Source organism: Anas platyrhynchos, chromosome 2 (assembly GCF_047663525.1).
Source record: "Anas platyrhynchos isolate ZD024472 breed Pekin duck chromosome 2, IASCAAS_PekinDuck_T2T, whole genome shotgun sequence".
NCBI lineage: Eukaryota > Metazoa > Chordata > Aves > Anseriformes > Anatidae > Anas > Anas platyrhynchos.
Genome location: NC_092588.1, coordinates 73,022,764 through 73,049,764, shown reverse-complemented (window position 1 = coordinate 73,049,764; position 27,001 = coordinate 73,022,764). Strand labels below are relative to the sequence as shown.

The 27,001-nt window shown below is 39.9% G+C and overlaps 1 long non-coding RNA gene across 2 annotated transcripts; it reads left to right on the top strand.

The window, feature by feature from the left end:
• Window positions 1-495: 495 nt before the first annotated feature.
• LOC110353297 (uncharacterized) lies at window positions 496-27,001 on the top strand. 2 transcript variants are annotated; one of them, XR_005263624.2, is made up of 6 exons: window positions 496-700; window positions 21,644-21,724; window positions 23,085-23,220; window positions 24,207-24,390; window positions 24,506-24,712; window positions 26,457-27,001. It is a non-coding gene; the product is annotated as an uncharacterized lncRNA (long non-coding RNA). The 2 variants fall into 2 exon arrangements; XR_002403617.3 differs by lacking the exon at window positions 26,457-27,001 and having other exon boundaries at window positions 24,506-25,802.

Genomic DNA, 27,001 nt, shown 5'->3' with positions numbered 1-27,001 from the left:
CTTCAGAGCATTTATGAATCCATTTGAAAAACCCAAGCAGACTCTCGGGTGAGTAATCCACACTGATCTCTGTTTTCTGCAAAAACACAGCTAACCATTTTTAAGGTTAGTCCAGCTATATTTGCGCGTGCTGCAGGTATGCATTATAAAAATCTAGTTCTAAAATATGTAAATATTTGTGCAATATTATTTCAAATTACATGAAGAATTCTGAGATTTTCAAAGCTGCCCTGATTAATTTTGTGCAATTTAAACTATATTATTCACAAGAGAGCCGACAAGTACAACCCAAATTAATACAAACAACTGTGGTAGTTTGGGGGTTTATAATGTACCAAACTCTCTCCATAATTTGTGGGGCTTATAAAAAAGAACTCTCTTTCCTTAGACAGAGTACTACTAACTCTTTATTTTCCACTTCTCCTTTTAGTGACATTTGCTAGCTCGGAATTTAAAAGAGACTACCAGCTGCAGCCCATAGGGAGCTGTTACATACTCTTGCAATTTAGTAGTGGAGCCTGTGATTTCTTTTCTTTCTATCCCATAAATGCTTGGACTTTTGATTGTGGTGGGGGTTTCTTCTTGGTTCTTATTCCCAGCAGCTGGTAACTATTTATGTTTTGATATAGCTATTTGGAAGTTTTAGGAATGGATAAGATTTTTCCCTAGGTGGGTTGAACACTTTGTTACTCAGATACAGGTAAGTTTGATAGAGTCTTTGCTTCACTTTCACTTCACTTTGCTATGCAGGGAATGTCTTCCTGACATTTATGCCTGTGGCTGTTCTTCTTAGAGGTGTTGGACACTTGTTCTTCATTTTAGTATGTGCATAATTTACCTTGGGTTACAGTAAACCCCAGGTTACCTCGTGTGTCTGCCTGTGGAGGGGGAAGCATTTCACTGCTCACAGTTCTCTGCAAGACCTTCTACAGATTCAAACCAAGGAATAAACTGTATCTGGTCTTACTACTCAGCAAACTCTGTAGAAATCTTTATAGCCTTAAGGCTGAATATTTATGACTGAACTCCCTTTGTGCTGTACAAAAGTAAGAGTAGGATTAAACGAGGCATGTTTAGTGTGATCGTTTCCTTCTATTGACTGCATCTCCTTTGTAGTTTCTCTTTCAGTTTAATGTGGTTCCAGGTTGGCTTGGATTTTTGCTGTTGATTTTTTTGTCTTGATTTGGCAGGCACTTTTTATTGTTTTAATTCTGTTGTGTAGGTATAGGGGGTTTTAATATTACATGGTTTTGTTATTTTACTGATACCCTGCAATATATATAATTTAAGCAGTCAAAAGAAAAAACAGTAGATGGGTAGTAACAGAATATGCGTATTTTATATTATCTTAACTTCTGTGGTAAATGCATAGAAGAAGGCTGTTTCGTATATTCACTGATAAATAGCAGCAGCTACACAGGTTTAGGTTGTTTAAAGAGCTTCTGAAAGGCCAGTTTGTTTGTTTTCTGAAATTCATTGAAAAGTTATTTTTGAAATGAATAGGACATGCTAGCTTTTAACACATAGGAATAAAAATTTTAATTGATGGAGTTCTACATCTACATCATTGATACAGTTCTCTGACAGGCCCAGCCATAGTCTCTTTTCTTTTTTTTTTTTCATTGAAGATGACATATTTATTAAGCCATTATAAATAATCAGAAAGCATCTGAACACTTGATTTGAATTCCACGGTCACTTTAATCTGGCATCTGTTTGTGCTGCTGCTGAAAAGGTCATTCCTACTCTTCTCTTTATGATAGAGTTAATGTGAATGTGCCACAACATGTACTGACTGAAACAGTGTAAGGTGAGAATTTGAGGGAGGGAAGAAAAAAAAATGGAGCAGAGCAAAAAAAAGCCTGTTCAGAGTGAGCAGCAGTTTTCCAAAGTTTACTGTATGGCTGCACGAATGCTAGGCCTAGCACAACATGGGGGCACAGAGAAAAAATTGTAGGGCACAAAGGTTGTGACTGCTTGTTCAGGTACTCACTTTTCCAGGATGTAAATAGTAAAAATACTGAACCACTGAAAGGCTGCATTTAACCCTCGGTTTCTGTAGCCTGTGCTGTGTTACTCATTTACTCCTCTGCCCCAGAGATATGCCTAAGGTTCTTTACCACTTAATCATGAAAACAAACAGCAGCCTGCCAAGAAGAAATTTCTCTCAAAGAAAAATAAAATCGAAGTTTTAATGTAGCACAGTATATTCCCCAAACCCTTAGGCTGGCTTTACTTGTGACCTCCCAGACAGCGCTCTATGTAATTTTCATTAATTTGTGTGGGTTTTGACCATGTCAGTTTTGGTTCATGGTAATCTAAACATATAATTTAACAGTCCTAAAAAGGGAAGGATCTGTAGAAATATAGGTGATGTTGTTGTGAATCTTCATGAAACAGTGAAGATTATTTTTCCTAATATATTTGGTATTCTAATTTGAGATAATGCTATCTCTGCCCTCTGTGCTTATTCTTCTTATAGCAAGTATAACTGAATTTTTTAGCTCTCAACTCTTTACAAATTACAGGCATCTTCCTTTATCTTCCTTTGACAAATGTGTTGTTGTTTACATTTAGATGGAATGAACGTGTGTTCTTTTTCTAAATCCTAATCCCACTCTACTCTCCAAGACCCTGCAGAAGTAGCATAGAAGTGTAGTGTTTCATACTTTAAGAAGTATTCCCTTATCTTTCACCATGATCTTCATAAGAACAAAGAAAAATGCCTGTTTTCTACACACTAAAACCCCTGGTGAGCTACATTTTTCCAGATATAGTGCAGATTTGGAATGATTTATGGTCTGTGGTGCATGGGTGGAAACACAAACAAATGTGGAGAAAAAAAAAAAAAAAAAAGGCCTGTTCTAAAACCTGAGTAACATAAACAGGACTCAATATGGATTGCATGTACCATGTTCTATGGTCAATGTCTCATATGATGTATAACAACATCCATTAATTTATGACAGCCAACACAATGTGTCCTGACTCACAGAAATAAGTTTGTGGATTTTTGTGCCCACTGTTCCAATAAAACATCTCTTTTAAGTCTTGCACCACGAACATACTTCTGGCTATGCTGGCAGTAGAGGCATCATCAGTATAAATTTGTTTAAGCAAAATTTTTGCATGGTGAGGAAGCACATAGGTTTTTCTCCATATCAGTGTCTCCCAGCTTATCGCTTACTCTTAGAGCCAACACAAGACACTGTAATGCCAGTGACGTAAAAACATGGTTCTTCTCCAGCATGCTTTGTGCTGCTCCTGTTAGCCATGGGACAGCCTCTCACTGCTGTTTCTGCACAAACCAGCAACATGTTAAGTGCAACATTTTCATCACTTTCTTTTGCTTTAAAGCACTATGAATACTTAAATTTTTCTGATTATCTCTAGAAACTCAAAGAGCCAAGCATGTGTACTTCCTTCTCTCACAGTTATTTATGATATATTCAGTGAAAACAAATGTATTTTCCACTTGGCTTGTAGATCTGATGGTTAAGGCTATGTCTGTGTTTTTAGTATCAAAAGACAGTATGCCACATAGTTTTTATTGCCTTGCACACTTTCCTTTTAACACAGCCTTGCTGAAAAGAAGGACAAGTAGCACAATAGATGAATACCACATCAATGACATCTGAAAGGTGTAAAAAGAAACAAACAGATCTTAATTCATCAATCAGTTTTAATCAATACTTATTCCCACAAAAGCTTGTTTACATGATATATTAAAAAATAACAAATGACACACAGCCTCTGGATATTAACCATTTCCCCTAAAATACAGTGAAGAAGGATATTCTATGTTGCTGCAAGGCTAAAATCAGTGAGTACTTTTGAGTCTTCAAATAGGAGGTGCCATGCAAAAGCAGTATAGGATCTTAGATCTTATATCTTTGATGTACCTTTTAATGTTTATAATTTTGTGCTTCTATGGCCAATATAAGCAATCTGTGATTACAGTTTGTTTCTAACTGTGTCCACACCTTGGGTCCAGTAGAAGCAATCTGTTGAAATGTACTCCTAAGAAATGGTAAGGAGCATTAATGAAGCTGGAGAATTCTGGTATTAAATACATGAACTGAACCCTCAGAGCTGTAGCGATTGCAAGCCTGTAATTGGTATTTCATTGATGATGCCATTTAGACAAGAGCTCAGAACAGAATGCACTTCCATACTGCTATCGGGAAACAGATTAAAGTGCCCATAGCTGAACCTTGATTTGGGCCTATAACAATTACATGTATCATTTGCTTTTGCTTTTTGAATACAGTTATCAAATTGCTCTGTACAGATGGGAGGGGTACGAGCGTGAGAAGGAATTACCCACATCATTCCAGCCTGTGAAGATGATCTATATTAATTTAAAGGCAAACCATGCTCTCATAAATGTTCTCAGAGCTTAGGAGTTTAACAGAGCCTTCGCACATACATCCAGGATTCACAGTTGGGTCCCTTGCCTCAAAATTAGAGCCAGATTATATGGTTAAAATTAAATTATTTTTATTTCTACATCAACAACAAAAAAAATCCCTCCTGCCTCAACATATTTTTGATAAAGATTTCATTTCAGAAAAGCAGGGCTTCTTAAAGGCCTCAATGGCAGATGTTGCTGTTAATGAAATATCCCAAGGATACATGCATTACAAAACAATCACCTGGAAAGGATATAAAATGAGCAAGGGAGTTTCACTGCAGAGTCATAAATATCTCATTCTACATAGAATGGCTGCTTGTTACTGCTGTCTTTATAAAACTGTGGCTTTAACACACAAAGAAAAACAAAACTAAAACAAATTAGCCATAGACACCTCATCAATTAGAGGTATTGCTCTCAGGGCTAAAGCTAGTAAAGCAAAGCAGCAGGCAGGCCAAGAAAACTACCAACAGAACAGAACAGACCTGACAAGCCTCAGTCTTGAGGCCTTGCAAGCTCAATACATAGCTTTTGGCCTGCTACTAGCCTTGGCAATACCCTATTGCAGGGCTACCCAATTACATACGCAAACTAATCATATTAATGGCTGATATTTAGAAATACGTTGGGAGACCATGGAAGGAGCACTGACTCTTTAAAAAACTAAATGAACTGATGAATGTTTCAATACATACTTTTATTTCTTGTTAATGGTAAATGTGAGGTCTTAAATTGATGCATGGAATTTTGACCCTACCATTATTATTACAGTTGATTAACTCCTTAATACAAGTCACGGTCTTTCTTATGTCTCTCTAGATGTGATTGAATGATTTTGCTCTTTTACATTAGCACTGCTAAAATATTTGGGGAGAAACAGAAGTCAACCCCATCTGTATTTCAGTGAACCTAAATAAATACATTGCAATTCTCTCCGCTTGACCTGGTTTATAGGTTTGTATCCTGCAAAAAGAGTAGCTTTCAAGGCCTTTACCAAGTCAGAGAGCACTGGGAAAGTAATAGAGACTAGTCCTAGTCAGCTGAGAGCAAATCATCTGAACAGGAACATAGGTTTAATCTTATTAGCCTCTGTAAGCTCATGGGTCCTTCATGAGCTTGAGAAACTTCCTCTTATTCTGTAGAAATGAGCGACATTTATGTAAGGAAGCTCTACCTCTGTACAGTGTCTACTTGAAAAAGTGACTGACTTGGCACTCTTGTGACACACCTTGCTGGCATGCAGCTGCAGGTTCATACTATTAGTGATTAAAATGAAGGAATGAAAATACATAAAAGCTTTATGATGTGAGTTATTCTTTTGCACCTGTCATTCTGTCTCTCTTTTCTGTACATGCTTCATGGTCCAAGTTCATTAGCTTCTGATAGAAACCATTCTTACTAATTCTTTCAAAACTGCAATTCAGTCAAATAGATACCAAATCTTCCCCTACATTTTTTGGTACTTTGTAGGCTACCAAGAAAATGCTATTTTTTTGGTGTTCTGTTGTCTGTTCTTCTGTATGAATAATACCAGACCTTAAATTAATTTTCTTAATAAACATTTAGTTCCTGGTCTCCATGTCTCACACCTCTCTGCTTTCAGGACTGTTTTTATTAATATTTCACCATCCCTTTCATTTGTATGTCAACACTCCAAATATCTATAACCTACTTCTATAGAAGTGGCCTCAATTCATGAGCATTCCTTTTGCTATGAGCTGAAAGTCTAAGTTCAGTATTACAGCAGAAGTCCTGTATGCCAGAGCTATGATAGGTGCTTTAGAGTAACATGTTATGTCTCGTGCATTAAGCAGGAGACTCACTCTTCTACATCCTGCTTTGTGCTTTCCCTCAGTGAGGCTTCCAGTACAGTGTCTCTGCCCTTGCCTTCTCTGGGACTCCATCTGCTAGATGAAGTTCAACAGCAGATCTGTGAGTCACCAATCAAAGGAGGATGGTTCAGGGAATGTGAAGCAAAGCAGAAAAAGTTGAAAGAATGTTTTAAAAAAAAGCCATAGTAGCTTAACACAGTGACTCCTAGATATGATGCACAAACCTTTTCTTTCTGTCTTTCTGCAGCAAGACACAGAGTATTCCAAGGGAAGCCACTTGATGTAATCTTTTTAGATTTCAGCAAAGCTTCCAGTGCTGTTTCTCACAGTATTGTTCTGGACAAAATGCCCAGCATACAGCTAGACAAAAACATAATGTGATGGGTAAACAATTAGCTGATGGATCAGGCTCAAAGGATTATAGAAAATGGTGTTACATCAGGCTGCCAGCCAGCCACTAGTGGGGTTCCCCAAGGCTCCATTTTAGGGCAGTTATCTTTAATGTTTTCATAAATGACCTGGATACAGGACAGGAGCACGTCCAGGATTCTATACCTGGGATGGGGCAACCCAGGAAATATATACAGACTAGGAGAAGAGAGGCTGAAGAGCAGCCCTGCAGAAAGATAACTGGGGCTTCTGGTTGTCAGCAAGTTGAACATGAGTCAGCAGTGTGCTCTAGCTGCCAAAAGGGCCAAACATACCCTGGGGTGCATCAGGCACAGCATGGCTAGCCGATCAAGGAAAGGGAATGTTCCTCTCTGCTCTGCACTGGTGTGGCCTCGCCTTAAGAGCTGTGTGCAGTTTTGGTTGCCACAGTATAAAAAGAACATAAAATTAATTAGGGCACGCCCAAAGGATGGTGAAGAGTCTAGAGACAAGATGTATGAGGAGCAGCTGAGGTCCCTTGGTTTGTTCAGCCCAGAGCAGAGCAGGCTAAGGGGAGGCCTCATGGTGGCCTGCAGCTCCCTCACGAGGCGCTGAGCTCTGCTCTCGGGGGACAGTGACAGGACCCAAGGGAACGGCATGGAGCTGGGACAGGGGAGGGTCAGGCTGGGGGTTAGGGAAAGGTTCTGCACCCAGAGGGTGGTCAGGCACTAGGACAGACTCCACAGGGCAGTGGCCACAGCACCAAGCCTGCTGGAGTTCAGGAAGTGTTTGGACAATGCTCTCAGACATAGGGTTTGATTTTGGTGTGGTCCTGTGTGGAGCCAAGAATTGGACACAATGATCCCTGCTGGTCCCTTGCAGCTCAAGATATTCTATAATGATTCTGTGTTATTCTTCCAGTATTTTAAGAGTTGTCTTATATTCAGTTCTGTAAATGGATTGGTAGTACCTTCATCACCATTAGAAATAATGAGTGCTTCTCTCATCCTTTATGAGACTAATTTAATCTCTCATGTGAAGTTAACTCCTTCTTTCTCCATAAGAAGCTTTTGTGTTTGAAATAGGGAACTCCTCACTGAGCTTACTTGCAAAATAGAAAGATATGGAAAATGGAAACAGGGACAATCTGCCCAGGAGCATTACAGAAACATTGCCTGAGCATGCTGAGGAGGTGGCATGAACCTGTGTAAAGTGGACAATGTCATCATAAGGATGCTCTCTGTCATCTTTCAAAAGTCCTGGCAAACGGGAAAAGATCCCAAAGACTGAAAGAAAACAGTTGTTACAAACATTTCCAAAAAGAACAGGAAAGATCCGGGTCAGTTCCTGCAAAGAGTATGGAGTAAACCCTCCTTAAAGTCATTTTTAGCTATGTGAAGGACAAGATTATTGTAAATGGCTATCATGGAATCTGTGAGAATAAGTCACGTATGACTAACCAGATTACCTTTTGCCATGAGACCAATGGTTCTGTGAAGAGGGAAATCAGTAGATACTGTATGCTTTGACTTTAGCAAGGCTTTGGTTTTCCATATTGCCAAAGCAATGAATTTTGGATAAGTTTGGATAAGTGCCAGTAAATGCCACTTGCATAAGTGGACAATAAGGCAGATGGAAAGTTGGCTGAACCGTCAGGCTCAAAGGGTGTTCATTAGTGTCACAAAATTCAGCTGTGCCATTTACAAGTGGCATCCCTCAGAGATCAATACCAATGCCAACACTGTTTAATGGCTTTATTAATGACTTGCACAATTTTGCAAATATATGAATTACATTAAAATGGGGGTGTCAGGTCATTATCCTGAGGGCAGGACTGCTATTTAGTGTGTCCTCCAGAAGCTTGAAAAATGTGCTCCTGAGAAGCTGTCAAAATTTGATAAAGGCAAGTGCAAGTCCTGCCTTTGGAGATGAATGACTGCATGCAGTAGGATAAGCTGAGGGCAGAATGGATAGAAAGCAGTTTTGCAGAAAATGACCTTTATGTCTTGGAGGACAAGTTAAGCCTGGGACAGCAACATACTCTTTCAGCAAAGAAAGCCAACAATATCCCAGGCTGTGTTATGACAAGTGTAGTCAGTCTCAACCAGCAGGTCAGGGTGATTATTCCCCTTCAATTTGGCACTTCTGAGAATGTGCTTGGTTGACTGTGTCCAGGTACTCAAATCCAACTCTATACAATCTGTTGTAATGGGATGTGCTTTGAGCAGGAGGTTGGACTGGATAACCCCCAACAGTCACTTCCAGCCTATGTAAATCTCTAACCATAAGTCTGAGGTAATCTTTCTCTGCACATGTTAAAATGTGCTAACTGGAATATGCTTAGTCAAAATACAAAGTCCTTTGCACTTGTTTTAATTTTCTAAAGCATTTTGGCTGGGTCTTGATTTTCCAAAAGCAACTCACCAAAAAGAGAAATTTGAGTATTTTACAGAAAACAAAACAAGGGAAAACACCACTGCAGTTTAGCAAGAGCTGACTCCAAAGTCAGCAGCAAAATTGATCCAGTTGTAATCCCTAAGGAACTGTAAGAAATTGTACCAGCCATTTTGGCCCTAGGAGCAAACTAAACATCCCCTATTTCCCTTCTTCTCTTGCAGACATCACTTACTATCTTTTCTTTACCTGATGATGTGATGGGAGAGAGAGGAGAGCAATAGCTTTCAAGGCTTCTTAATCCAGACCATCAGGGGAAATGGCTCATCTCACTTTCTCCACTTCCATACTCTTAGTCTCTGCTACCAATAATTTCTTAGACTGGGAAAACAAACAAAACAACAACAACAAAGACATAACATCAGATGAAAAACCTCTGTAAAGACATGATCTACTATTAAGGCTCAGAATAACCAGTATTCCCGAGCTAAGTTGGGGATGAGAAGGCATGTTTGGCTACTTTTACCATTTTATGCATGATATCAGCTTTGCTCAGTTACAATTAAATTTGATTATTTCTCTGATTATATTTATTCACAATGCAGGAAAAAATACTTCTAAAAACTTTTGCTATAAAATTTAATCTTTAAACCAGAAGAAAACAGGTGCTATCATCCAGGGACTGTGTATTCATTTCTGTGCTATGAGCAGAATGTCCAATTCATTACAAGATGTTTATGCAGATCTGAAACAATACCATTTGCAGCACAGTTTCATTACATGAATGATTTTGAGTCAATTATTATTTACTCTTGGAATGTGCCATTCAGCTAAAGGTTCTGAAGTCAGCCTCTGGAGAAATGCTGCCTCTATTCCACTCGCTTGGTGCTTGCTTATGTTTAATTTAATCAGCTTATAGCATGCGCTGTGGTAAACACAGCAGTAAAGGATGCATGGCACACAATTGGGCAAAATTCCAGCCATGCTTAATATCAGCATAGTGATGTATTTGGGGATCAGCATAGTCTCTGTGTACAGGGGACAAAGTCAACAAGTGATTAGTAGGATAAGTATGCAAGGTCTGGGAGGAAAAGTTTTTAGATGTGAAAAGAATACATCTGCAGAAGAAAGGGAATTATAGAGAATCTCTCTGAACTGATGATGACCATCGATTTAGAGATGGAGATTGCAATTTCAGAAATAAGTCTTAAGAGGAGTGGTTGAGAGAACTGGGGTTATTTAGCCTAGAGAAAAGGAGGCTCAGGGGAAACCTTAACACTCTCTATAACTACCTCAAAGGAGATTGTAGCAGCGTGGGGGCCAGTCTCTTTTCCCAAGCAACAAGAGATAGGACAAGAGGAAATGGCCTCAATCTGTGTTGGAGGGGATTACGTTGGATATTAGGAAAAGAGTCCTCACTGAAAGGGTTGTGAGGCATTGGAACAGGCTGCCCTGGGAAGTAGTTGAGTCACTATCCCTGGACATATTCAAGGGACATGTAGATGTGGTCCTAAAGGACATGGTCTAGTGGTAGATGTGTCAGCACTAGGTTAATGGTTGGATTAATGATATTACAGGTCTTTTCCAACCTAAATGATAAATGAAATGAAATGAAATAAAATAAAATAAAATAAAATAAAATAAAATAAAATAAAATAAAATAAAATAAAATAAAATAAAATAAAATAAAATAAAAATGGGGGGGGGGGGGGGGAGGGGGGAAGCAAACAGGCTGAGATTGTAAGGAAGATCCCAAGGGATAGTATGGAGTAGTATGCTTTTCAGAAGTAGTAGATGCGGTTAGTAGCATCCTGGCCAGGGCCTACAGGTAAGCATGTAGTTCCCAGGATCCCAGGACAGTGTCAGTAGTGGGTGCAGCAGGACGGTGTTCATAGCAGCTAGAATGAATAGAGCAAGCTGTTCCTGTAGACCTGGCTGTCATGAACCTGTACAAAATGGTACGTGGTAAGAAGATAAGGAACTGTAGGAGGTAGTAACTCCAGGGCTGTGCAGGTGCTTTGACTCTGTCTTCATGAAACTGTGTGCTGCAATGCATCCCTCAGCTCTATGTGTGTATGTACTTAGAAAATGTTAAACACTTTAAATTCAGAACAGCATTTGTCCTGTGTTGTACTTTTTCATTTACATCAATTTTGCTGTCACGGCATCATAGTGATTGAGTAATCTGACTTTCTCAATGCTTATGACCTAAACAGAAATTTAGTTATTCTTGTAAGTCAGGTTCTGTGTGGTATGGACACTTAGAGACCTGATTTACCTCAGCAGAAAACAAAAATGTTCATAATTTATCAGAATTTAGACTTCTTATTGATTGTCTATATGCCTTTCTCCTGCCTTTGATTTTCTAGTGTTTTTTTAATGCATATTTGAACTCAAAAGGATACCTTAATACACTTGGAAACATAATTTATGGAGTTAGAATTAAGACACTGTCCCATTGTGCAATATGTATGTAGTGGATACACTTCAAGTATTTTCTATTTAATGATTTCTTTTCATTCCAGCTAGACCTAGTCCGAAGTGCTAAATTTCTCCTCTTGGCTATTAGTACCTTCAGTCCTAATAGTTTCCCAACACTGATATAAAGTAGATGTATTCAATTGCATTTTACTTAATTCAGTGAGCAGAATATATGTTTCATTATGTGAAAATGTTTGGGGGCAGAACACGCTCATATTTCTGTGATGACTGAGCTCAATTTTTTCAGGTCATGTATTCCTGATCTCGTGTCACCTTCTCAGAGATGTGCACTCCATGTTTCTTGCCCCTTTTCTATTAACAAGTGTTTACAGCGGCATGGTGTCAGGGACAGTGCCAAAGCTACTGTGGCTTGGAGGAGTCCCCATCATGCCTGTGTGTGCTTTTGCCTAAAAAGCCTCCCTGAGAACCAGGAGCTGCTGTCACACTCCCCATAGCACACAAATAGCCCATGGGGAGCTCCTGCTGCAAGCTGCAATACAGAGCAAGCATTTCTAGTAGAGCTGAATCATTCTGCAGATGATGAGAGAGCTCATCACTTTGTAGGATGAGATTCCCTTTCCAGTGCTATCTTCTGTTTAAGAAGTAGGAAACCAGCTGTGATGCTGTAAGCGCTAAGCTGTGGTTGGAAGCGCTTGCTCCATCTGTGCTCAAGGAGGAATGACCAATATTTTAGAGTACAGTGCTGCTGTCCTGGAAAACAAACAGTGAGGAAGAGTGAGGAGCCTAGAACAGGTCCAAGGCAAAGAAGGTTGCAGTGGGCACAGCATTGCAAAGACAGGTGGAACAGAATGGACAATAGCAAGCTACTAGGAGTTAAATTAAAGAGAGGGGGAGGAAGATGAAGAAAAGGATGCCCAAAAACTGAAGAAAGGTGGACAGTGTAAGTCTGCAGGGGATGTTCTTGGGAATGCAAGCCTCCTTGCACAAAAAAGAGAGGAGAGCAGAGCTGACGCAGAAAATATGTTAGTCACAATCCCAGTTCCACAGATCTGTATTACTCTGGTTTTTAAGGATTTGGCTAAAACTGAAAGGACGTTAAGCAAGCTGAGAACAAACATTTCTTAGGATAAACACTGAGCTCAGAGATTAGAAAAATAAGTATTGACAGTAGCTGTGTTCCTCACACTCTCTAGTATGCTAAGTTATCTGTTCTCCCTCCCACCCCCCAGGCTTTAAACCTGCTTCAACACTTATTGTAATGGGTTGAATTATATCGGAACAAGGAATATATGAAGATTTCAGGGATTTTTTTTATTTGTTATCTTTCTTTAACGAGCCTCTCCTCATTGCTTAAAAATGTCATTCTAGCCAAAGATATTCTATAATTAAAGAGCAAAACTGTCCAACTAATTAGAAGTTTTCTCTTGCCCTGAGCATAGCTCTGGGCATAGAAACAGGGAGTTTAAGGCAAACTGCACAGCAGTAGGAGTAATTGAATTATTTAAAATGAATATCTACTTTCTGAATTATGTTCAGTGGGAAAAACAACAAAACAGGATCAGGAACAAAAGAAAAACAACATGGGATTTTCCTTAGCAAAGTTATCAAAGAAAAAAGATACAAAAATACTCCCAAAACTGCATTGATAGAGTGGGATTTTGTCAAAGCCACTGGCTGTCATGCGCCTTGGGCTTCTGGGCTTGATTATGGAATTGCTGCATGTGTGACTAGTGGCCAGCAGTGTCTTTCCTATGAAAATACTGCAATAAAATGCATATCTAGGTGCTTCTTGTTCAAAAGATACTGCCTGTGGTAGAAATCCTTGGGTTCATCCTTGCTTTCTGTTGATGGAGGGAGAGAAGCACCTTGTCTAATTAGGTATATCTCATCCAAGATTCCTTCTTGCAAATCTCCCATCTCTGATAATGAGGTGTTCCTGCTCCCTCTGCAGGGGCTAAGCAGGCTGCAGTCATAAAGCAGCCAGCTTTCACATGCTTGAGAACCAGGTGACAGCACAACCCGGACCATAGCTGTCCTCTTGTTAGTGCAGCATTGAAAACTTTGTGCAACTGAATGTCCAGGGCAAGTATTGTGCAGGGTTTTATAATTGCTTTTCTCACTGATTTTACAGCGTGATAACGGTGAGGTAAAAATGGTAAAAAAAAAAAAAAAAAAAAAAAAAAAAAAAAAAAAAGTAAAAAATACATAATTCGATGTATTTTGTTTGTGCTGATTGCACTTTCATTTTTTTCTAGGCTGGTTTTTAGGGTATGAGATGTATGGCATCCTTAGGATCAGCACCTTACCTTCTCTCACTGCTGGAACATCAGTGCTATCAGTGCTGCTTGGTAAAAAGGATAATGCTAAATATTACAAGAACAAAATACAAACAATATATAGGCGGGCTTGTGCTAGCTGCAGCAAAAGTTCCTCATAGCAAACTTTGAACAAATTTCTGCTTTGTGTGCAGAATCCCAGACTACACCCATGCATTCCAGTAGAGTTTCATTCCTATAATGAAGCTACACTTCACTTATTTACCTTAAGATACTTACATGGCTGTCCCAAATATTTGAAATAGAGGTAACATCTATTCCTCTTTCTTCTTCCTTGGAGAGAGGAGAAATGGCTTGATTAATTTATTACAGGTTTTTGTTTGCTTTATGTTTGTATGGAGGACTAGGCACAACATGTTGGAGGCTGGTGAGAATAAATTATCAAAGGAGAGCTGTAGGAAAGGTGAAAAAAAAAAAAAAAGCAAAAAAGGAAATCTGTGAATGTTCATTTCACCTGAGGGTGCTTTCCGCAACCCAAAGTCCTTCTCCTAGTGAGTTCTGTTAATAACAGGATGTATTGCTGCATTTGCTAGCAATTTTGACTTTTCAGGCTCTCTGGCTTCAGGTCTAAATTTTGTTTCCTACCATCAATTCTGGCACCCATCATGCATATTTTATTAGTTTATACTCTTCTTCACACTAATAACAATTTATTTATTTTCTTGTCACTTTAATTCTTAGAGCAATCAATTGTGTCAATATTCTCAGGGTTTTCATGAGAAAAGTCTTGCAATTAAATTTTTATTTTCTAAGATGCAAATATGGCTAAAAATATGTCCTTGTAACACTAGCTGTAAAGACTGAAAGGGGAAAATAATTTCTTACTCTCCTTCATGAGAAAGAAAGAGGAGGTTTCCAGTAGAGAATGAAAATATGTCCATCTCCTAAGGGAATTTTTAGCTGAAAAAGGGAGATTTGAAACTGCTTGTTAAATGATACACCACAATTATTTGGACCCAAACTGGTGTAAATTAGTCAATAAACTCAGTGAAAACTTCAACCATGGCTTTGAAGAAAACCTCTTCATCCAAATCTAATAAATCTCTTTCCAGCGGTGAACAGGCTGTAATGATGCCCCTAGGGCGAAGAGAAGTGTAAGCTGGCCAGAGAAGCCTTTCCGTATCATTTTGGAATTGCAATGATAATGGGGGGAGATGGGCATAACCACAAGCCATGTTGCTGTAAGAGGGTATTCACTGCATTCAAGGAAAAAAAAAAAAAGTAAGAAATAGTTCTTGGCATTCCTGATGCCTTGTATGTGTGCACCGTTATCAGCCAGCTAGACACATGTGGCATGAGAGGCAAAAAGCCTAATCTGGCACTAGGAAGAGCCTGGAAGTGAATTTGTTAAAACTCTGCTGAAAATTCATACTTGTGTCTCTTGGGGTTTCATAATACTTTCACGTCCTGAAGAGCATGCACCTTAATGTCTGCACTGGTGCAAGATTTTCATTGTTTTAATATTTTCCTAAAAGAGGCAGAGAAAGGAACTGATAACTGTTCAGTGAACTCTCTTGCCTGCTTTTTAAGATAGCAAAGATGACTGATTAGTATGAAATGGAATCATGAAACCGTATTAAAACTTCAGGATTTTGTAGCCTGGCTTATCTTTGCATTGCCCTTCAAATTAGCTTGTGATCTCCTTTAGTTCTATCCTGCATCATCAGTGTGCTTGTGTTCACTCTTGCTGTTATTTTTTTCAATTCTCCTTGCCCCCGATCCAATGAATACAGAGCAATAAAACAAATACTGTAAAATTTCAAAAATGGCAAGACTAAGGAAAGAGCCAACCCATGATTCAATCTGGAAGGTTGAGGCAGAAAACACTAAGACTTTAAAACAAGGAGGAAGGAGAAACTAAAATCATATTTTATTACTAAATATATATAACTCATCTGACAGGACTGTTTTTTTACTTGGAAGCAAAAAAACCTTCAGACTATGGCCAAAAAATGTTGGTAATTTTAGATGACCAACTGGAGATACCAGATAAGGACACAAGTTTTCAGGGACTATTGGCTATGACCTTCCGAAAGGTTCAAATCTGATATCTAGATATAAAAACCCTAATTCATTCTGAGAGTTTCAGGCCATGTATTTATGACAGGGTATTATTACTATTATTTTTTATGGGCTATAAGTGGATTGGGGAAAACTATTTTGGGACACGTAAAGGTTCTGTGCTTTCCATTCAGCCTTTTGGAGCTCAGAGACACACCCCAAAATTCAGGATGTTCATTCAAACAGCCATATTGAAACAGCTTTGTAGCAAAACAGTGCATGGAATGAGAGAGAATGTGGCTATCAGCAGGTTTTGGAGAAGTCACTCTTCCTTATTTCTCTCACTGGATCTGAAAGAAATCATAACACAGCAAACTAGCAGAAGACATGACCTCCTCAGTCCCAGAGGATTATGAAAATGTGGGTTCAGTTCCTCTTTTGTCTGTCTTACCTTTTTAGAGCAGTCTCCATTGTGCTATGAATTGAATTCCCCAGAGAATACACTATGCATACCCCAACGAGGAGAAATGCCTTTCTGAAATGCAGTTTATTTCCTAAAATTAACGTAGATTAGACAGATAGACTCCTGAAAGTGCCTTTCTTTTTAATGACTGCAAAGGGAACCTAAAGGAGAAGCTCTGATGTAGACCCATGTTCCTCATCTGTTCAATACTACATGGGAGAATTTCCACCTGAACAATTCATACATATCTCACATGAGATGACACCAAACCCATTTGAGGTCCGTAAGTATTTGCACAGTGGGCCACCGTTCTACCTTGTTTGTTAAGTATGCTGGAAATATTTTATTGTTGGTGGTGGTTTTAATCTTGTTCCATCTGTTGGCCTCATTTTGTTTCTTGATCCCAAACAACTCGGGAATCTTGAGTAGCCTATGAGTTAGAGTTGCCTGTGATTTTCTGCCTGTGAGTTTTCAGATGTAATTCAGGCAGTAAGTGTTCAGTTAATCTTTCTCAAAGGAGTGGAGATCTGCATTAACTGTGCATTAGAATCCCTTTGTGGAGAATTGAGGCACTTTATTTCTGATACATTTATTTTTCCCCTTGAGGAGTCAAAAGAGATCTATAGATCTTTTGGGGAAGTGGCTGGCTTTATAAATTATTGAGGCATAACTGCAATAATTAGCTGGCTTTTGTCAGCACCAGGCTCCATATATAGCAGAGCACTAATCTCTTACTGTTTTTCAGTGCTTTTGTCTCCTTATTAGATTACATCTCTATGATTGTTTTTGATCACTTTATAATGAATATTGTATTAGAGAGTGCTAAGTAGACTAAAGTCAACATCTTATTTATTTCTTTAGGATTAAAATGTATCTTTATAAAGACACTCAAAGACTGGAAAAATCCAATGTTTTCCAAACCATTAGATTCTGCAGATTAGGACAGTCTTTGGTTGTACAAGATACTACTCTGATATTATTGGGCATAGTAGATCCATGTGAAGCTGTTTCAGATCCAAATTTGCTCACAAAGACAATTCATCTTTGTCTTCTATCATCTATTGTTTGCTTCAGGGGATGGTAAGAAGGATTTTAGTCCTGCTTTACAGATAAAGAAACTCAGCAGTGAGAGTGGAACATATTTATCAGACATCTTGGTGCAGGCCAAGCAAAGCAAGAAATGTCACTATAGAACACGGATATCCTAACTATTAGAAGCATGGGAAAAGTTGGGTAAAGATGGATCTGCATTTTATTTAATTAACCAGACTTAGCTTTTGAGAACCTCCGGCTGAGAAACTAACCTGATTCTTGTCAGCATACTAATAGCTGCAAGCGTCTCACATGTGACTCACTACATCCACTCTCATGGCTTTTCTCCATTGCTTTTTGTGCTATTCAGTGTTAGCTCAGTTTAGCATACTAAAAACTCCTAGACCATGTGCAATTTATTTTCTGTGGCAGATGGAGCTAGGTTTGCACATTGCGAGGCTGATCTTGCTGAGCGTGGCTGTGTAACATTTCGGTGGTTTGCTCCTCCAGCCACCATGCTCCAACTGGCCAGAGGAAATAGCTGTGAGCAATCTGCTGGCCAACCTTGATATGGTAGAGAGTAAAGAGTCAAATGTCAGCTATGATGCCCTGTAGCCCCCTAAAGCATCTGACAGGTAAAGATGAGGCCCATGAAACATTGGTTAGTATGTGCTGAATGGAGCCTCCAACTTGTGTATCTCGTTTGGATGCTTTTCTACAGCATTGAACGGACACTGAATCCCAAACAGCAGAGCCACTTGTCACTATCATCAGAGCAATTCTTTCAGTGCAGAAAGCCTGCAAAATGAATCAAAATGCTGCACTCAAACTCTTGAAAGCATTTCACACACCAAGCATTGCTCTGCTTAACACATTTCAAACTACAGTAACTGCTAATAAGATAAAAAGCAGTGACAAATCAGAGAGTATTGCCTCCAACAATCATGCATGACTTACCATGGCAAACAAATCCAATCTGAGGAAAGAGAAAGCTCGGCGTCCGTATTGGGCCTCCTGCTGTAGCCTTTTATGCTTTTTATTTTTATCCCGTTTGTCAAAATAACAGCCCTTTATCACCACTGATTGCAGAGATTTTGACTCCTCGCCTGCTGGGTTCTCCCTTTGCTCCATAGGGGTTTCCTAATTGAATATTTCCCCTGTGACTAGAAAAGCTTTGAATAAGAATAGGAAAGAAAATTATTAGCAGAGTCTTGAAAACTCCCCTGAACCTTCCACCCTGGTCTTGCTCACAAGTTGTTTTTCTCTCCTAAAAGTGCAGAGCATTCTTCTTTCAGTGAGCAGCCTCAGCTGTTTTTCTGAAGCTGGTTGCATCTGTTATATGCTGAACATTGTAAATGAACTGCAGCAGATCCTAACGTGGTGGGGAGTGAAAAGAGAGACTCATTCCACATAAGTTATAGGAGGCTAGTGGCTTGGCTGGAGTCACCAGTGCTTTCTTTCTCGCCTTTCTGAGTCAAAAGCAAGGAACTATTGACTGCCTGTGTTGAGATCTTGCACAAGCAACTTTCTGCCCATGTACTGGTGGATAGCATGGGATTTGGTGGTTGGCTCAGAAGTTTGAATGCATTTAAGGATGAATGGTATACTCCCTTTCCTGGCACTGTTATTCCTACTAAACCACCAGCAGGCTGCATGCTGTAGTTTACTGAAGGACAGACCAAAATCTTGTGTTTTGGCTCTCAATGGAGCTGGTGTTTTGGATTGAGACAGAAGAGGAGTTTATTTGCCAAGTTCTTATCCTGACTGTGCCAGCACAGTGCACAAGCTCACATTTTCTCCTGTTTCATCAGAAGCGACTGCTCAGGTGTTCTCACTGCACCCCTTAGCAGAGGGGTCAAGAAAAGCTTCAACACCAGCTATGCAAAGTGGTACCTGCCTCTCTTGCATGTGAGCACACAAACAAAAGATGTCCATGAGGCTGTTGTGCACACCTGGCTTTGTCAAGTCAAGGCAGACTTTTCTAGAAGAGGAAATATCTGCTGTATTGTTCCCTGAGATTTCTCAGCTAGGTGTTGCCAGAGTTTCAGAAAGCTCTCTACCCCTTTCCACACACACAAAAAATTGTAAAATGGATGGGGAGGATGGATGAACAAGGAGGGAATCAGAGGGGATAGATAAGCATCAGAAGGACTTAAAAGGTCTGAAAGGAAATTCCCCTCTCAATGTCAGTACTTCTTCACTCTTAATACCATCATTCTTTTTTTTTCTTATTTTTAAAGGTGGTTTTGTTCTTCAGATACTCATGGAACAGAAATAGTCACAAATGTTGCATGTTATTTTTAAGTTGCATTAGCTCGCAGTAATGACAAAACGCAAGGTCAGGCCAGTAATATGCCATTGAGGAAGAGCAGACTGTACATTTTGTTCCAGCTTTCTGACTTTCAGGGTTGTGCATCTTTCAGTGCTTTTCCCATATAATTTTCCAAATATGTGCATCAGGTTGGTGAATCCAGTTGTTACCCAGCTGCATGTGCTGCAAGAAGATTGTAGCTGGGAGTCACCTCTCTTAGTAAGACTAAATAAAAGGCCACTCCTCGGTACCAGCCTTCTAAAATCATCTGCTTCCTTATCAAGTGACCTGCTGCTGAATTTTAGTTTTGAAGTAAAAAGATCTTGAGAGGAGTGCCTGTTAGGGATAATTAGGGATAGCACCTGTGGTGCTCTCTGTAGATCCATAACAGAAGGTTAATTTCTAATTCCTTGTACAAACCAGCTGTAAGAGATGTATTTCAGCAAGTTTCCTTCTGTGTGTACTTTGGTCTGCAAAGCCAATACTGACAAAGCAGAAAGAAAAGACCCAAACTGAACTGAATCGTCACTAGACGATTCACCACACTCAGGTCTTTTCAGGTGGGTAGACAGCATGGGATTTTGGATGCAGGATGGATTCCACCGTCACCCAAGGAGGAGGATGTCCTGGGTGAGGGTGTCCTACAGCAGCAGGCTGAAACTGCTGTGGACAGTCAGGTTTTGGAGAATCACCTGGACAGATGAGTCTGCATGAGGGTAGGAGGCAGGTCATGATTGCTTCTGGGAAGCTGACATCCTATTCTTCAGAACTGCTTCTGTCCCTTATCTGAGCAAGGCAGCAATGCCTTTGGCTTTGTAGGGTGCTATCATAAGTAATGTGAGAGAAGGAGGTCCTGGGCATTTAGCTACCTCTGAGAGCTTGGTGCCAGCTTTCATTGTGCCTGGAAACAGCCCTGGCTGTAGGCAGTAAAACATGAATCATTCCTTTGTAAGTGAAGCAGCTGTGACAGAACTAGGTACAGAGACTAAAGGTGGGACTGGAGCTACTTGAATTCCCACAGCCGCCCTTTAGGGTAACATGCCTCTTCTTATGAGGCCCCATCAGGTATGTGGAAGAGCACAGCAAACATGCTTCACACTGTGTGGTTGAATATGCTGAGTGGCAGAGAGATGGTTAAAAGCTGTCACAGAAGCATGTGCAGCGCTGTGTCACTGCTGTTCAGTAAGCACAGCACTGGGCAGCGAGATATTAATAGTTGTGCTCATCACTGCTGCTCCGGGAGCCACCATAATCTCAGCATGAGCTAACAGGCAAGCCACAGACCACGAAGCAAAAACTTCAGGCCCAGAAGGCAGCAAGGAAACTATGAAATAATTAACAAAAGAGGGAGTATATATATATTTTAGTAGGTGTTATTTGTGAAATCGCCCCTGCATTAAATGCAATCTAAATGAGGTTTTGCACCTGAGCCAGAGAGCAGTGTTCCAGCTCACTCTGCATACGCATGTTTTTGTGAACAGATCAATTAAAGTTTTTGGCATGCAGGTGCCTAATAAATATTGTATGGGCTGGAATACGTTCATCTCTTTTTGATACAAATCCATGTCTTCATTAAGGTTCATGTGTGCTATGATTTAATTCTACAAGTCATGTTTTTAGAAATTGCTGGCAGACTGAATTTTTATCAAAAGCGCTGATCAAAAATGTGTGTGCATTTAGTTTGACAGAGTCCTCAGATAGTTGGTAATTTCCAGTGAAGTCGGTGATAAAATAGTATATCTCAATTATTTGCAGATGCCAAACACTTACATAAATACATATCTGATTTTAGTGTGTGAAGTGTATTGACAGTTTCCTGAAAGTACCAGTGCTACAATCATTACTCTCAGATAGGCAAGAAGAAGAAAACACTATTAGTGCATTCCCACAGAGAAAAACGGTACATTTTGGACTAAGTAGCTATTGAAGACCTTGAAGATAATATATGTAGGACATAATATTTGAGTAAATATCACAATGTTTATATGTGAGTATTATGCAGCACAACTACGAGAAACCTTCACTGTTAAACGCTTATATCTTCATTAGATCCTGTGAAAAGTCTGAAGTATATTTCCAGACATCTCTCTATCATCACTTTACAGCATTTGGATCACTTGTATTCAGAAGGTACGTAAACAGCTTTAGCTGGTTCATCCTTTAGCTGGTATTTTTAACAAATATAATGCCACAGGGCATTCCTCTTGTCAGAACCTATTTATTTTATCATCTGTTATTATGGTTGTATTATTTTCCTCAAATATTCCACCCTCATGATATGCTGAATTATCAGATTTTCAACAAATGCTTGTGATGCAGTTACTTATAATGCAACTTTTTATCAAAATTTACAAAAAGAAAACAAATCAGTTATGAGTTATGGTCCTTCTACATAGGTAGAACTATAACTGAAGTTAGGCCAAAATATTGTCAGAAATATTAAAAAAAAAAAAAAGTATAATTAAACACGAAAATCCTCACATAAACAGTAAAGATAAAGCCATAGCTTACTTATTTTGATTTTTCCATTTTAATTAAGAATAACAATTCTAATTTATAGGAAATGTTATTGCTGATTTATTTGTTTTAATTCAAGGTGTAGAAAAAAAATGGAAAAACCATTTCTACCTTAGAAAAAAGGGGACTTGAACGTGAGCTCTCACCCTTTCAAGATGTCTTATTAATCAATCCCCAGTGCTATTTCTATTACTGCTTTAACATGAACCGTCACTGGGAAAAAGAAAGAAGCAGGTACTTGAAATCCTGTCTCCCACATCCTACCTTACCAGCACTTCAGCTGCAAGGGTAATAACTTATGTTTAGTGTTTCTCATTTGTTTCCCATTCTCTCAGCTTTCTAATAAGGTTTTGTCAAAATTGTTCTTGTTTTTATTTTTATTTTTTTATGTTATTTCATTGTGCTCACTCTCTAAATACAACATCATTTTGAAATATAGCCAGACTAGGAAGGAAATATATCAGCAGTGCAGCTTGTAAACTATCTTCAGTCAGGTTTATCAGAAGAGAAAGCACAGGGTTATGAAAGAATGAAAATTCAGAAACAGAGTCTTTCTGAATCACCGTGATCCTCTGGAAATAGCTTATTTGTAATGAACAGGAAAAGTGTAATTTAAGTAATGAATATAGAATTCACTTAAATCTTGTGTTGATAACTTCATTCCTAATGTGATTAATATACTGTAAATGTTGTCATGGTTGTGAAAAAGACCACCAATCCTTTTATGATGAGTGATAGGCACAATGAGCCAAACCTGCCTGGACCAAAACCTGGACAGCCTGGCTGCAGGAGAGGTCCTGTCAGCAGAGCTGTAACTGCGAGCATGGGAGATGCCCTAAACAAGCACCAAACAACCACAACTCTAATCCAGTGCTTGACCTTATAAGCAGGTCAAGGGATTATTGGTCTCCTACCTGGAAAATGTATTACATGCATATACTTAAATGTTGTCATTTTATGGCTGTTTTGTCAGTTTGCTACAGGCAGCATGAAAATACTGGGAAAAGCAAAGTGTGCAATGATATCAGAGCCAAGTGAACAATGCAGAAACGGATCCTGGGTGCCTGGATCTCTAACCATGACTGCAAAGCACAAAGGCTATGTCAAAGGTACTGTAAGGCTACATTTCTGGGCAATCCAGTCTCTAGCCTCTGCTACCAAAAAACATTCCCATAAGCAAGAAGAATTGTTTTGAATGTGCTGTGTTTTTTGTTTTGTTTTGTTTTGTGTTGTTGATACTGCCATCCTTTAACTTCCCAAACACGTGCTGTTGGATTCAGGAGAAGTGCAGCAGAGGACAAATGAGGATGTGTCCATACGGGGCAGCGTCTCTTTGGGTGGAGGATGATGCATGTGGCTGGCAGCATCTGGCTTTGTGCAGATGCCATGCATGGGCATGGTCCCTGGGGACTGACGGGAGAGGGGCTGTCACCATCTGGAAAGGGGCAGGGGATCTGGCAAATGCCTTCCATCCTTCCTTCAGTTGCATATCCTTTTTTTTTTTTTCCCAGAAGAAAATTTTCTCTAGAAGATTATACAAGCCCTAAATATTCACCTGTTAGCAACATCAACAACAAAAAATTAATAGTGTAGATATATTAATACCAGTAACTTAGATTGATGTCAGTCCTTTCCATACCTGATGCACTAGGCAAGGAAAGGCAAAGCAAGGCAAGGAAAAGCAAGGCTATCAAGCTTCAGCCAATCCCTCTGAGCAAGGCTTGCTGATATGTGGTGTTAGCCAACAAGGGAAGAACAGCCACAGAGCTACTTGACCTATTCACCTAAAACTCCAGAAAAATTGAGGAGTTTTCCAAAGAGAAGGAAATTGCTACTTTTTCTGCTACTGGAAAGGGAAATGTTGAACTAAATAAAAAGTTAATTCTGGGTTTCTACCCAGAATTCCTCCCACAACAGTTGGATAGGGGAAGTGAATATACAAGAGGCACAAAAAAGGGATCCCATTTTTGGCAGGAAAGCAATACCTCATGTACTCCAGCCTCGATCTTCTGTTTTAAAGGGAGAAGGGCAAATGCCTGGTACATCTGTCTGCTAACATGTAATACTGTTTTCTTGTTCATTTGTTTTGTCCCAGCATTCATGGATAGACTCCCCTACATGGCTGCTAAAGAAATTTGGAATCATGAGAGCAGGACTAGCCTTTTCCCAAGGGGCTGGAGAGACCTTTGCCTGAAGGCACCTGAGATCTGGAGAATAGCCTCCAATAGTCTTGGAGAATTGACAGAGGCCTCTGGGGTGCCCTGCTTAGCTGCTTTGAGGTAAAAAAAAAAAAAAAAAAAAAATGCAGCCCAACTGTTTTTGCTCTGCCTTTTATCTCTAACTACCTGGGGACAGCTTGTTCTGTGCTTGAGTCCATACCTTTCCTGCCTGCAGACAGGTCATACAGCATTTTCACAACTCCACTGCAAACCATAAACTTGGAAGAGCAACTCTCCTTTTCTGTGTAGCTGTGCAGCAGTTACCAGTTGATGAAGACGTGTCAGCAGACTTCAGCAGACCAGGCAAGAGAGACGTTTATTTACTGTAAGATAAACTGCAAAAGGAGGAAAAAGGAGTTAATTGCTGCTAAAATTGCTTCTGGTAAGGGGAGTGTTTTGTTTCTCCTGTAACTAGTTACTGTGTTTCTGCAACTGAGGCTGCACCTGCCATAGCAGAGTATTCCTGGGTACTCTAGAAACTAGTGCAGAATTAATTTCAAAGAAATAACAAGACGTGGGGAGCTGAAGGCTATTGCTGTCATTGTGAAATCCTGTTTTTGTGCAAAACTAATCAACGTGGCTCAGCCTTTGAGTATAAAGCTTCCAATTAACTTTTCCATCAGAAGATGCTAGAAAAGACATGTCACATTTTGGAAATCCGCTAAGTACGATGCACAGGAGAGATAAATTCAAATCAAATTCAAATCACAAAGAATCCTGACTCTGGGGCTGAAGGGTTATGTGAGGCAAACTACTGAAGCCTACTGAGCCCCTTTGTCCCAAGGAGGCTGCCAGAGAGTCTCCTTGGCTGTCAAATGAAGCAGGGAAGAAAGTTGTGTTGTTGACTCTTTGAGTTGATTGCTGAGAGAACAGGGGTAATTTCCTCACACTTGACAAAACAGACACAGAAGGGTAAGAGACAGGGTAGCAAAAAGTAGGGAAGCATGATTTTGCACTCATGTTTTCAGGGTACGTGGCAGCTGGTCAGTCACAGATGGATGCTCTGGGCTGGCAGGTCGACCATGACAGCTGTTGCTTTAAACCTTGGCTTGCTTCCCTTGTCTGCAACCTCATCAGGACAGGTTGAATAAAGCTCTTAGGCTAGGCCTCAGTGAAGCTCTGGGCTCTGGCATTGGTGTGGTTCAACACAGTTCACTGGACAAGACAGGAATGACAAGAGAGGGAACAGGAGGAGGTGGGAGGGGTGAAGAAGGATGTACAGCCATGGGATGATGGAGCAAGAGCTTGTGCAGCTCAGGGCATCCAAGCTGGATATCCCAGCAGCTGAGACTTGTGCAAACAGGTCAGAGTTATCCAAGCGCTTCCAGCCTTATGCCAGCACATCCTGCAGCAGCTCTGCATCTCTTTGTTCTGGTCCATGGTGTTGTGTTTCTTTTTGTATGTGTACATACAAAGCTCCTCAGACACTAAACTGATGACTGGCATAATTAAAGAATTATATATTCAAGTCACCAATTATAGCTTTTTTTCTTTTTCCCTCACATAAAGGTTTTGATAATACTGCTGTCCTTAAAATTCAATAGCTTATTGTGTTTAAATTATCCTGTATTTTTCTCCTCTTTCTACTCCTTCTGTCAGTAGCTGATAGAGACTGTCGTAGCATGTGATGAACTTTCACTGATTTCCTACAGGTGAGCTAGCAGGTCAGTAGCATCGATTAATTCCAGTATTCTTTCCCATACCACATTAGTGCTACTTAAAATCAGCCACTTGTTCATAAAATTACAGCCACAGAAGGAAGAAATAAGGAAAATGCAACCGATAGCTCTGTATTCCTCAGCCCAGACCCACCCCCCCCCCAAAAAAAAAAAAAAAAAAAAAAAAAAAAAGTTAATTACCAAACCTCAATGAATGTCCATTTTCCCTCCATCTTTTGAGCCCTGCATCCCTAGATCCAGCAGCTGCTGTCCTGATGCCACCAGGCAGGACTGGCTAAATGATCAGGGTTTTTAAGTCTCAGCTTATAGGGGTCTAAGCACATGATATGCACCTTTGCAGTGAGGAATGTAACGGGGGGGATGTCTGATGTGAAGCCATTGCTAAAAATACCAGCTAGCTGTGCTTCCTGAGTAGGAATTCTCACGAGGAGAAACTTCCTCCTGTAGGTGTAGAGCTGCAGCTTCGTTATTGCTTTGGGACCACAAGAGCAACTGTGAGCACCTGTGGCAGGGAAGATGTAAGGCAGAGACAAGTAAATGAACCTTCTCTTGGAGGTATAAGACATTGATGTCCCATGTGTCGACCCCTGCAGAACAGAATCAGGAGGTATCTGTGCAGACTAAGCTCAACGTGTTTTATTCTGGATTTCTACTGATGTCTGAGAGCATATGCTGCTGAACAGAAGGAGCACTGTTGCCTCCAGGAAATTCCAAAAAATTTCTGGATCACAGCGAAATCATGACTGGGAAGTCTTGAAAGTGGTTTGCTTCAGTACTCTGTGACAGGGGACAAATGCATCTGTGGTGTACTTACTTCCTCCTCCTAAAAGGTCACCTGTTCCACTGCTCTGGTTGTATGAAATTGCTGGGGTATAGGCACAATCACAGTCAATGTCTTATAAAAAGATTACGTGGATGCCAATCTGCATATGAAACAGTGCTACAACATGTTTAGTATCGAATGAAACAATGTTCACAGTCTTGTGCTGGTT